This window comes from Girardinichthys multiradiatus, chromosome 4 (assembly GCF_021462225.1).
Source record: "Girardinichthys multiradiatus isolate DD_20200921_A chromosome 4, DD_fGirMul_XY1, whole genome shotgun sequence".
NCBI classification, from domain to species: domain Eukaryota; kingdom Metazoa; phylum Chordata; class Actinopteri; order Cyprinodontiformes; family Goodeidae; genus Girardinichthys; species Girardinichthys multiradiatus.
The window spans coordinates 7,867,557-7,878,656 of record NC_061797.1 but is presented as its reverse complement, the minus strand read 5'-3'; positions in this window follow the sequence as shown (position 1 = coordinate 7,878,656).

The window sequence follows — 11,100 nt, the reverse complement described above, 5'->3', positions numbered from 1 at the left end:
CTTGTTTATGTTTTGTCGAGTTTGGTTTTCGGATCTGGTTATGCTTTAGCGTCATGTTTTTCTAGTTTGTTTATTAGAGTCTCTGTTTTTGCCGCGTTTTGTTCTGTCAATTAAGTTTATTCGGCTCACGTGTTCAAGTTAATCTGTTTCCTTGTTTCACCCGGTTTTCACGCCATATATTCTCACCTGTTCGGTTAGTCTTCGCGGAAACATCTTTCACTCTCATGCTCATGTCAAGTTTGATGCTCAAGTCTTATTTTTTGATCATGCCTATCTTGCCTGCACGTTTGTTTTGTTCCTGCCTCCTGCTGTGAGTGAGTTTTTGTTTTTTTTCGTCATTAAAACCTTTTTCACTTACCATCACGCTGCCTGCTCGTCTGCATTCTGAGGTCCAATTCCAAGTAAACCGTGACAGAACCGTGACACTATGTTTCCGCCAAACATGGACCTCGCGGAGGAGCATCTGGCTGGCTCCATTGACCTCCTTACTTTCCTGTCTCGGGAGGCGGAGAAGTCGTTGCGCCGTTCTGCGGGGCTGTCAGTGCCGCAGTCGGCTTATGATGGAACCAGGTTGGCGATTCCAGTTCCGGGGACAGGTCCCCTTCGTCGCCGTTCTCCGCCTCCTCACCTGGTTGTGTACTCTGGTCCGGCAGTGAGGCCCACGTCCTCCTCCCGCAAGAACCGCCGACGTGCAGCGGTTCCTAGCTGGTCGGCTGGTGAGGAGGTGGTTTCCCTGCCAGCTGGCGTGAGGGCTGCAGTAAGTGAGCCCGCATCTTCGTCTGCCACAGCACTGTCTGCCAGGCTCGCTGCACCTCCGTCCATGCCGTCTGCGCTCGCTCCAGCCCGGAGTTCTGGGGCAACACCTGCCGAGCTGGAGCAGCGCTTGAGGTTCACAGCAAGCCAAATAAAGATCCTCAGGACGACTGCTCTCCTGTATTCCTCTCCTGAGCTGATGGAGAGGATAAGGCAGATAGAGATGGAGTATGAAGCGGCAGTAACGCTGTTTTACTGCCATCCTCCATCGCCCACGTCAAGCCTCCAGGGAGCTGCTACAGAGCAGCCCACGTCAGGACCACAGCCTGACTCCAGTCCAGACGCGCCACAGCCTGACTCCAGGCCAGACGCGCCACAGCCTGACTCCAGGCCAGACGCGCCTCAGCCTGACTCCAGGCCAGACGCGCCTCAGCCTGACTCCAGGCCAGACGCGCCTCAGCCCGACTCCAGGCCAGACGCGCCTCAGCCTGACTCCAGGCCAGACGCGCCTCAGCCTGACTCCAGGCCAGACGCGCCTCAGCCTGACTCCAGGCCAGACGCGCCTCAGCCTGACTCCAGGCCAGACGCGCCTCAGCCTGACTCCAGGCCAGACGCGCCTCAGCATGACTCCGGGCCAGACGCGCCTCAGCCTGACTCCAGGCCAGACGCGCCTCAGCCTGACTCCAGGCCAGACGCGCCTCAGCCTGACTCCAGGCCAGACGCGCCTCAGCCTGACTCCAGGCCAGACGCGCCTCAGCTTGACTCCAGGCCAGACGCGCCTCAGCCTGACTCCAGGCCAGACGCGCCTCAGCCGGACTCCAGGCCAGACGCGCCTCAGCCCGACTCCAGGCCAGACGCGCCTCAGCCCGACTCCAGGCCAGACGCGCCTCAGCCCGACTCCAGGCCAGACGCGCCTCAGCCCGACTCCAGGCCAGACGCGCCTCAGCCCGACTCCAGGCCAGACGCGCCTCAGCCCGACTCCAGGCCAGACGCGCCTCAGCCCGACTCCAGGCCAGACGCGCCTCAGCCCGACTCCAGGCCAGACACACCCCCCTCCCCACGGCGCAGAAGACGTCGTAAGAGGGACGCCCCGGCTCAAGTCATCGGGGGCCCCGGCGACGCCTCTGCACACGTCACGGAGGGTCCGGCCGACGCCTCTGCACACGTCACGGAGGGTCCGGCCGACGCCTCAGCTCCTGCTCACGTCACGGAGGATCCTGTCGACGTCTTTGGTGCAGGCCTGGTCACTCGCCTGAACTCGAATTCGGATCTGGTTATGCTTTAGCGTCATGTTTTTCTAGTTTGTTTATTAGAGTCTCTGTTTTTGCCGCGTTTTGTTCTGTCAATTAAGTTTATTCAGCTCACGTGTTCAAGTTAATCTGTCTCCTTGTTTCACCCGGTTTTCACGCCATATATTCTCACCTGTTCGGTTAGTCTTCGCGGAAACATCTTTCACTCTCATGCTCATGTCAAGTTTGATGCTCAAGTCTTATTTTTTGATCATGCCTATCTTGCCTGCACGTTTGTTTTGTTCCTGCCTCCTGCTGTGAGTGAGTTTTTGTTTTTTTTCGTCATTAAAACCTTTTTCACTTACCATCACGCTGCCTGCTCGTCTGCATTCTGAGGTCCAATTCCAAGTAAACCGTGACAGAACCGTGACACTATGTTTCCGCCAAACATGGACCTCGCGGAGGAGCATCTGGCTGGCTCCATTGACCTCCTTACTTTCCTGTCTCGGGAGGCGGAGAAGTCGTTGCGCCGTTCTGCGGGGCTGTCAGTGCCGCAGTCGGCTTATGATGGAACCAGGTTGGCGATTCCAGTTCCGGGGACAGGTCCCCTTCGTCGCCGTTCTCCGCCTCCTCACCTGGTTGTGTACTCTGGTCCGGCAGTGAGGCCCACGTCCTCCTCCCGCAAGAACCGCCGACGTGCAGCGGTTCCTAGCTGGTCGGCTGGTGAGGAGGTGGTTTCCCTGCCAGCTGGCGTGAGGGCTGCAGTAAGTGAGCCCGCATCTTCGTCTGCCACAGCACTGTCTGCCAGGCTCGCTGCACCTCCGTCCATGCCGTCTGCGCTCGCTCCAGCCCGGAGTTCTGGGGCAACACCTACCGAGCTGGAGCAGCGCTTGAGGTTCACAGCAAGCCAAATAAAGATCCTCAGGACGACTGCTCTCCTGTATTCCTCTCCTGAGCTGATGGAGAGGATAAGGCAGATAGAGATGGAGTATGAAGCGGCAGTAACGCTGTTTTACTGCCATCCTCCATCGCCCACGTCAAGCCTCCAGGGAGCTGCTACAGAGCAGCCCACGTCAGGACCACAGCCTGACTCCAGTCCAGACGCGCCACAGCCTGACTCCAGGCCAGACGCGCCACAGCCTGACTCCAGTCCAGACGCGCCACAGCCTGACTCCAGTCCAGACGCGCCACAGCCTGACTCCAGGCCAGACGCGCCTCAGCCTGACTCCAGGCCAGACGCGCCTCAGCCTGACTCCAGGCCAGACGCGCCTCAGCCTGACTCCAGGCCAGACGCGCCTCAGCCTGACTCCAGGCCAGACGCGCCTCAGCCTGACTCCAGGCCAGACGCGCCTCAGCCTGACTCCAGGCCAGACGCGCCTCAGCCTGACTCCAGGCCAGACACGCCTCAGCCTGACTCCAGGCCAGACGCGCCTCAGCCTGACTCCAGGCCAGACGCGCCTCAGCCTGACTCCAGGCCAGACGCGCCTCAGCTTGACTCCAGGCCAGACGCGCCTCAGCCTGACTCCAGGCCAGACGCGCCTCAGCCTGACTCCAGGCCAGACGCGCCTCAGCCTGACTCCAGGCCAGACGCGCCTCAGCCTGACTCCAGGCCAGACGCGCCTCAGCCTGACTCCAGGCCAGACGCGCCTCAGCCTGACTCCAGGCCAGACGCGCCTCAGCCTGACTCCAGGCCAGACGCGCCTCAGCCCGACTCCAGGCCAGACACGCCCCCCTCCCCACGGCGCAGAAGACGTCGTAAGAGGGACGCCCCGGCTCAAGTCATCGGGGGCCCCGGCGACGCCTCACGCTGCCTGCTCGTCTGCATTCTGAGGTCCAATTCCAAGTAAACCGTGACAGAACCGTGACACTATGTTTCCGCCAAACATGGACCTCGCGGAGGAGCATCTGGCTGGCTCCATTGACCTCCTTACTTTCCTGTCTCGGGAGGCGGAGAAGTCGTTGCGCCGTTCTGCGGGGCTGTCAGTGCCGCAGTCGGCTTATGATGGAACCAGGTTGGCGATTCCAGTTCCGGGGACAGGTCCCCTTCGTCGCCGTTCTCCGCCTCCTCACCTGGTTGTGTACTCTGGTCCGGCAGTGAGGCCCACGTCCTCCTCCCGCAAGAACCGCCGACGTGCAGCGGTTCCTAGCTGGTCGGCTGGTGAGGAGGTGGTTTCCCTGCCAGCTGGCGTGAGGGCTGCAGTAAGTGAGCCCGCATCTTCGTCTGCCACAGCACTGTCTGCCAGGCTCGCTGCACCTCCGTCCATGCCGTCTGCGCTCGCTCCAGCCCGGAGTTCTGGGGCAACACCTGCCGAGCTGGAGCAGCGCTTGAGGTTCACAGCAAGCCAAATAAAGATCCTCAGGACGACTGCTCTCCTGTATTCCTCTCCTGAGCTGATGGAGAGGATAAGGCAGATAGAGATGGAGTATGAAGCGGCAGTAACGCTGTTTTACTGCCATCCTCCATCGCCCACGTCAAGCCTCCAGGGAGCTGCTACAGAGCAGCCCACGTCAGGACCACAGCCTGACTCCAGGCCAGACGCGCCACAGCCTGACTCCAGTCCAGACGCGCCACAGCCTGACTCCAGTCCAGACGCGCCACAGCCTGACTCCAGGCCAGACGCGCCTCAGCCTGACTCCAGGCCAGACGCGCCTCAGCCTGACTCCAGGCCAGACGCGCCTCAGCCTGACTCCAGGCCAGACGCGCCTCAGCCTGACTCCAGGCCAGACGCGCCTCAGCCTGACTCCAGGCCAGACGCGCCTCAGCCTGACTCCAGGCCAGACGCGCCTCAGCCTGACTCCAGGCCAGACGCGCCTCAGCCTGACTCCAGGCCAGACGCGCCTCAGCCTGACTCCAGGCCAGACGCGCCTCAGCCTGACTCCAGGCCAGACGCGCCTCAGCCTGACTCCAGGCCAGACGCGCCTCAGCCTGACTCCAGGCCAGACGCGCCTCAGCCTGACTCCAGGCCAGACGCGCCTCAGCCTGACTCCAGGCCAGACGCGCCTCAGCTTGACTCCAGGCCAGACGCGCCTCAGCCTGACTCCAGGCCAGACGCGCCTCAGCCTGACTCCAGGCCAGACGCGCCTCAGCCCGACTCCAGGCCAGACGCGCCTCAGCCCGACTCCAGGCCAGACGCGCCTCAGCCCGACTCCAGGCCAGACGCGCCTCAGCCCGACTCCAGGCCAGACGCGCCTCAGCCCGACTCCAGGCCAGACGCGCCTCAGCCCGACTCCAGGCCAGACGCGCCTCAGCCCGACTCCAGGCCAGACACACCCCCCTCCCCACGGCGCAGAAGACGTCGTAAGAGGGACGCCCCGGCTCAAGTCATCGGGGGCCCCGGCGACGCCTCTGCACACGTCACGGAGGGTCCGGCCGACGCCTCTGCACACGTCACGGAGGGTCCGGCCGACGCCTCAGCTCCTGCTCACGTCACGGAGGATCCTGTCGACGTCTTTGGTGCAGGCCTGGTCACTCGCCTGAACTCTGTGCCTGCTCGGGACGACCGCCTGGTCGCCCGCCTGAACTCTGTGCCTGGGTTTCTTATGTTTTTCACAGTTAAGGTTTTGACTCGTTCCTTTGTTATTATTCTTCTTAGATTTTGAATCATGCTTCTGTTATTTTCCTGGTCCTGCTTTAGTTTTGTCGTCTTGTTTATGTTTTGTCAAGTTTGGTTTTTCGGATCTGGTTATGCTTTAGCTTCATGTTTTTCTAGTTTGTTTATTAGAGTCTCTGTTTTTGCCGCAGCCACGTTTTGTTCTGTCAATTAAGTTTATTCGGCTCACCTGTTCAAGTTAATCTGTCTCCTTGTTTCACCCGGTTTTCACGCCATATATTCTCACCTGTTCGGTTAGTCTTCGCGGAAACATCTTTCATTCTCATGCCTTGCTCATGTCTTGTTCTCTGACCAAGTCTTGTCTTTTTTTTGATCATGCCATGCCTGTCTTGCCTGCCCGTTTGTTTTGTTCCTGCCTCCTGCTGTGAGTGAGTTTTTTTTTTTTTTTCGTCATTAAAACCTTTTTTACTTACCATCATGCTGCCTGCTCGTCTGCATTCTGAGGTCCAATTCCAAGTGAACCGTGACATATAGAAAATAATTTTTAGCAATATTTCAGTTGAAATTGTGTTATTTAAAGATTGTAGTTTTCAGCTGACACTCCTTTGTGAAGGAGCAGCAGAAAGTCAAAGATGACTGTTTTGTTTTTGTGAAATGCAAAAGCACAGAAAAGGAAACTTCTGTTTCTCACTCATGATGACTTGAAGACATTCAGTTTTATTAGGATAAGATAGTAATATCAAATTGCTCATTTTTCTCCAACATCTTTAGTGCACAACAGCGGCTTAGTGGGACCGGTTTCTAAAGTAGAGCTTTTCTGTCATAGATCAAGCCCTCTCTTGTAGATGTGGAGGAAACCAAATAAATAAAAAAAACTGCTGTTTAGGTCTTGCCATTGTTTATTAGTATTTTTAAGCATTCATTGTTTTAAATATTCAGACCAATCACAGTTGTGGAAACAATGCACTGGTTTCTACAATGTTATCATTGCCTGTGTGTCTCTTTGATTGTTTTCTACCATCACCATTTGTTCTATGTTAGGTTTCCTTTGGTGACTTTAGATAAGATTCTGATGTGGACTTGGCTGGGAAACCTCATAACATAGATATAGTTCTCTTTTTGATCTTTGGCAGTATGTATAGATGGTGATGTTGTCGTCTGAAAAAATACAATGTAAAAAGCTGATGTAAAACTTCTCGGGTTAGTGGAATTAGACATGTTAAAGGAAGTGAATCTGAATCAGCTGGGTAAATCTTATGACAGTGCGGCATCTCTCTCAGTCACTGCAAATCACATGAGATTCAGAAAAGAACTTCACATGGCACTGAACTACTCAGGACGTCACAAACATTGAGAAAACATGCCATTTTATGAGAGTCTAGAGAGTACATGATAAATTTGACTTGATCTAAAACCTGAAGCAAAAGTTTGCTTCCACAAATGGATTTAATGGACAGCTGGACATCATAACCACTACATTTCTGCCACATTTTATTTTTGCTTGTGTTTTATTCTTTTGACCACAACTCATGGCTAATTAAGGTGTATCACATTTTTAAGTTGCTGATAAATCCTAATACTGATGTCCTGATTCGCACCCACTAGTTTCATCTACCTGTCTTTGTAAATCCTGCTAACAAGGCCAGCTTCAGAACACAAGAAAAACACATAATCATGCATACTCAATCTCAAACCTATGTTGCTTCACAGTCATCTGTCAGCCACAGTAGATAGTTTTATGACTGTATGAGGAAGTGGAAGTATTGTGAGAAAAAACAAATATGCATAGGTAGACATAAAAATTTAAGTCAGTCACTAACACAAAGATGTTAAATATCTCCTTTATTTTAATTCAACATATGCATGTGTAACGGGGTTTTATTTTAACATCACTATTGATGTGAAGTTTGTCAAAATTGATTTATTTATTCTTCAAATTCATTTTATTTAATCAACAATAAATTTTTTTCCTGACTTTTATTGCTATATACATTTTTTATGTTACTCTTGTCAGTTGGTGGTTACCATAGCAACCAGTAACCAGTCAGCTTTTCCCCTTTTTCTGTTGTTGTCTTTTACTGTGGTATGTATTAGGATCAGCTTTGTGTTTTCTTAACAAATATTATTTTTTTAACATATATTTTAGATTAATTTAATTATATAAATTTTTTCATATTTGATTTTGACGTATTTTGTAAATGTTTTAAACTGTTATTGTAATTCATGTTGTGTATTTCAGCTGTGTTTAATGTTACAAATGCTAACTGTTTTATCAACTGTTCATTTGATTACTCAGTAGTTTGTCTAGAGTTATTTATTGTATTTTATTTAATGTATAGAAGCTGCTGGAGCTGCTAACCATCAACTTGTTTATTTGTCTCTTGTTAGGTATGTTTTACTTTTTGATACAAAGTAACAATTCAGTGGCCAATTGTACGATAGTCTCGTACTCGTCGTCTTCCGCTTTATCAGGGACCGGGTTGCGGGGGCAGCAGACTCAACAGAGATGCCCAGACGTCCCTCTCTCCAGACACCTCCTCCAGTTCCTCCAGGGGGAGCCCAAGGCGTTCCCAGCCCAGCCGAGAGACATAGTCCCTCCAGCGTGTCCTGGGCCGTCCCCTGGGCCTCTTCCCGGTGGGACGTGCCTGGAACACCTCCGAAGGAAGGCGTCCAGGAGGCATCCGGTATAGATGCCCGAGCCACCTCAACTGGCTCCTCTCGATGTGGAGGAGCAGCGGCTCCACTCCGAGCCCCTCCCAGATGGCCGAGCTCCTCACCCTATCTCTAAGGGAGTGCCCGGCCACCCTACGGAGGAAGCTCATTTCAGCCGCTTGTATCCGGGATCTCGTTCTTTCGGTCATGACCCAAAGTTCATGGCCATAAGTGAGGGTAGGAACGTAGACCGACCAGTAAATTGAGAGCTTTGCTTTTCAGCTCAGCTCTCTCTTCACCACAACGGACCGGCACAGCGCCCCCATTACTGTGGCAGCCGCACCAATCCGTCTGTCGATCTCCCGCTCCATTCTTCCCTCACTCGTGAACAAGACCCTGAGATACTGGTGATGAACTGGTTGGGCAAATTCCCATGAACCCTCGAGCACCCTGTAGAGGGTGTAGAGCTGGTCCAGTGTTCCACGGCCGGGACGAAAACCACACTGCTCCTCCTGAAGCCAAGGTTCGACTATCGGTCGGACTCTCCTCTCCAATACCCTGGCGTAGACCTTACCAGGGAGGCTGAGGAGTGTGATCCCCCTGTAGTTGGAACACACCCTCCGGTCCCCCTTCTTATGAAGGGGGACCACCACCCCAGTCTGCCAGTCCAGAGGCACTGTCCCCGACCGCCACGCAATGTTGAAGAGACGTGTCAACCATGACAGCCCTACAACATCCAGAGACTCCATGGCCTCACCGAACTCCTCCCAGGCCCGTGTTTTTGCCTCTGCCAGAGCCCGGGCCGCAGCATGCTTGGCCTCACGGTACCCGTCAGACGCCTCTGGAGTCCCACAAGACAACCACAGCCGATAGGACTCCTTCTTCAGCTTAACAGCATCCCTTACTGCCGGTGTCCACCACCGGGTTCTGGGATTGCCACCGCGACAGGCACCGCAGACCTTACGGCCACAGCTACGGGCAGCAGCATCGACAATAGATGCGGAGAACATGGTCCACTCGGACTCTATGTCTCCAACATCCCCCGGGATCTGGTCGAAGCTCTCCCGGAGGTGGGAGTTGAATACATCCCTGGCCGAGGGCTCCGCCAGACGTTCCCAGCAGACCCTCACTATGCGCTTGGGCCTGCCAAGTCTGACTGGCTTTCTCCTCCTCCAGTGGATCCAACTCACCACCAGGTGATGATCAGTGGACAGCTCAGCCCCTCTCTTCACCCGAGTGTCCAAAACATGCGGCCGAAGATCTGATGATACGACAACAAAGTCGATCATCGACCTCCTGCCTAGGACACACTGATGGACACACTTATGTTTGAACATGGTGTTCGTTATGGACAATCCGTGACTAGCACAGAAGTCCAGTAACAAAACACCACTCGGATTCAGATCGGGGAGGCCATTCCTCCCGATCACGCCTCTCCAGGTGTCACTGTCGTTTCCCACGTGGGCGTTGAAGTCCCCCAGCAGAATAATGGAGTCCCCGGGAGGGGCACTATCCAGCACCCCTGACAGGGACTCCAAGAAGGCCGGGTACTCTGCACTGCCACTCGGCCCGTAGGCTGAAATGATAGTCAGAGACCTCTCCCCAACCCGAAGGTGCAGGGATACGACCCTCTCATCCACTGGGGTAAACCCCAACACGAGACGGCTGAGCTGGGGGGCAACAAGCAAACCCACACCAGCCCGCCGCCTCTCCCTGTGGGCCACTCCAGAGTAGAACAGAGTCCAACCCCTCTCAAGGAGATGGGTTCCAGAGCCCACGCTGTGCGTGGAGGCAAGCCCGACTATTTCTAGTCGATATCTCTCGACCTCCCGCACAAGCTCAGGTTCCCTCCCCCACAGCGAGGTGACATTCCACGTCCCTAGAGCCAGCCTAAGCATCCGGGGATCGGGCCGCTGAGGTCTCCACCTTCGTCCGCCACCCAATCCTCTCTGCACCGGTCCCTCACGGTTCCCCCTGCAGGTGGTGGGCTCACTGGGGGATGGCCTCGCAATTCTCATTCGGGCTTGGCCCGGCCGGGTCCCGCAAGCAGCAACCCGGCCACCAGGCGCTCTCCGACGAGTCCCAACCCCAGGCCTGGCTCCAGGGTGGGACCCCGGCTCCGCTGTACCGGGCGACGTCACGTGCCTCGATATTTTTTTCTTCATGAGGGATTCTTGAACCATCACCCCATCACCTAGAGCCTGTTTGCCATGGGAGACCCTACCAGGGGCATTTAGGCCCCAGACAACATAGCCTCTAGGATCATTTGAGCACTCAAACCCCTCCACCACGTTAAGGTGGTGGTTCAAGGAGGGGTACGATAGTCTTTGAATGTTAAATATTTGTGAGTACTCTGTTTCTTTTACCACAATATATGTATTCATTGCTAACTGTGTTAAATATAATGTAGAATATTGATGTAAATTTATGTTAAAACCACTATACGATCACAGTCAGCTCTTCCCCTTTTTCTGTTGCTGTCTGTTACTGTGGGGCAGAAGCTGCTGGAGCTGCTAACCACCAACTTGTTTATTTGTCTCTTGTTAGGTATGTTTTACTTTTTGATACAAAGTAACAATTCAGTTGCCAATTGTACGATAGTCTTTGAATGTTAAATATTTGTGAGTACTCTGTTTCTTTTACCACAATATATGTATTCATTGCTAACTGTGTTAAATATAATGTAGAATATTGATGTAAATTGATGTTAAAACCACAGTCAGCTCTTCCCCTTTTTCTGTTGCTGTCTGTGAGGCAGAAGATGCTGGAGCTGCTAACCACCAACTTGTTTTTTTGTCTCTTGTTAGAATAAATACAGAGAACCAGAATGTGTCTGTCGTGAAGTCAACCTGCTGGATCAGAACGAACAAGATGGGTTACACATGCAATGCAAATGATTCAAACATTATGTTAGG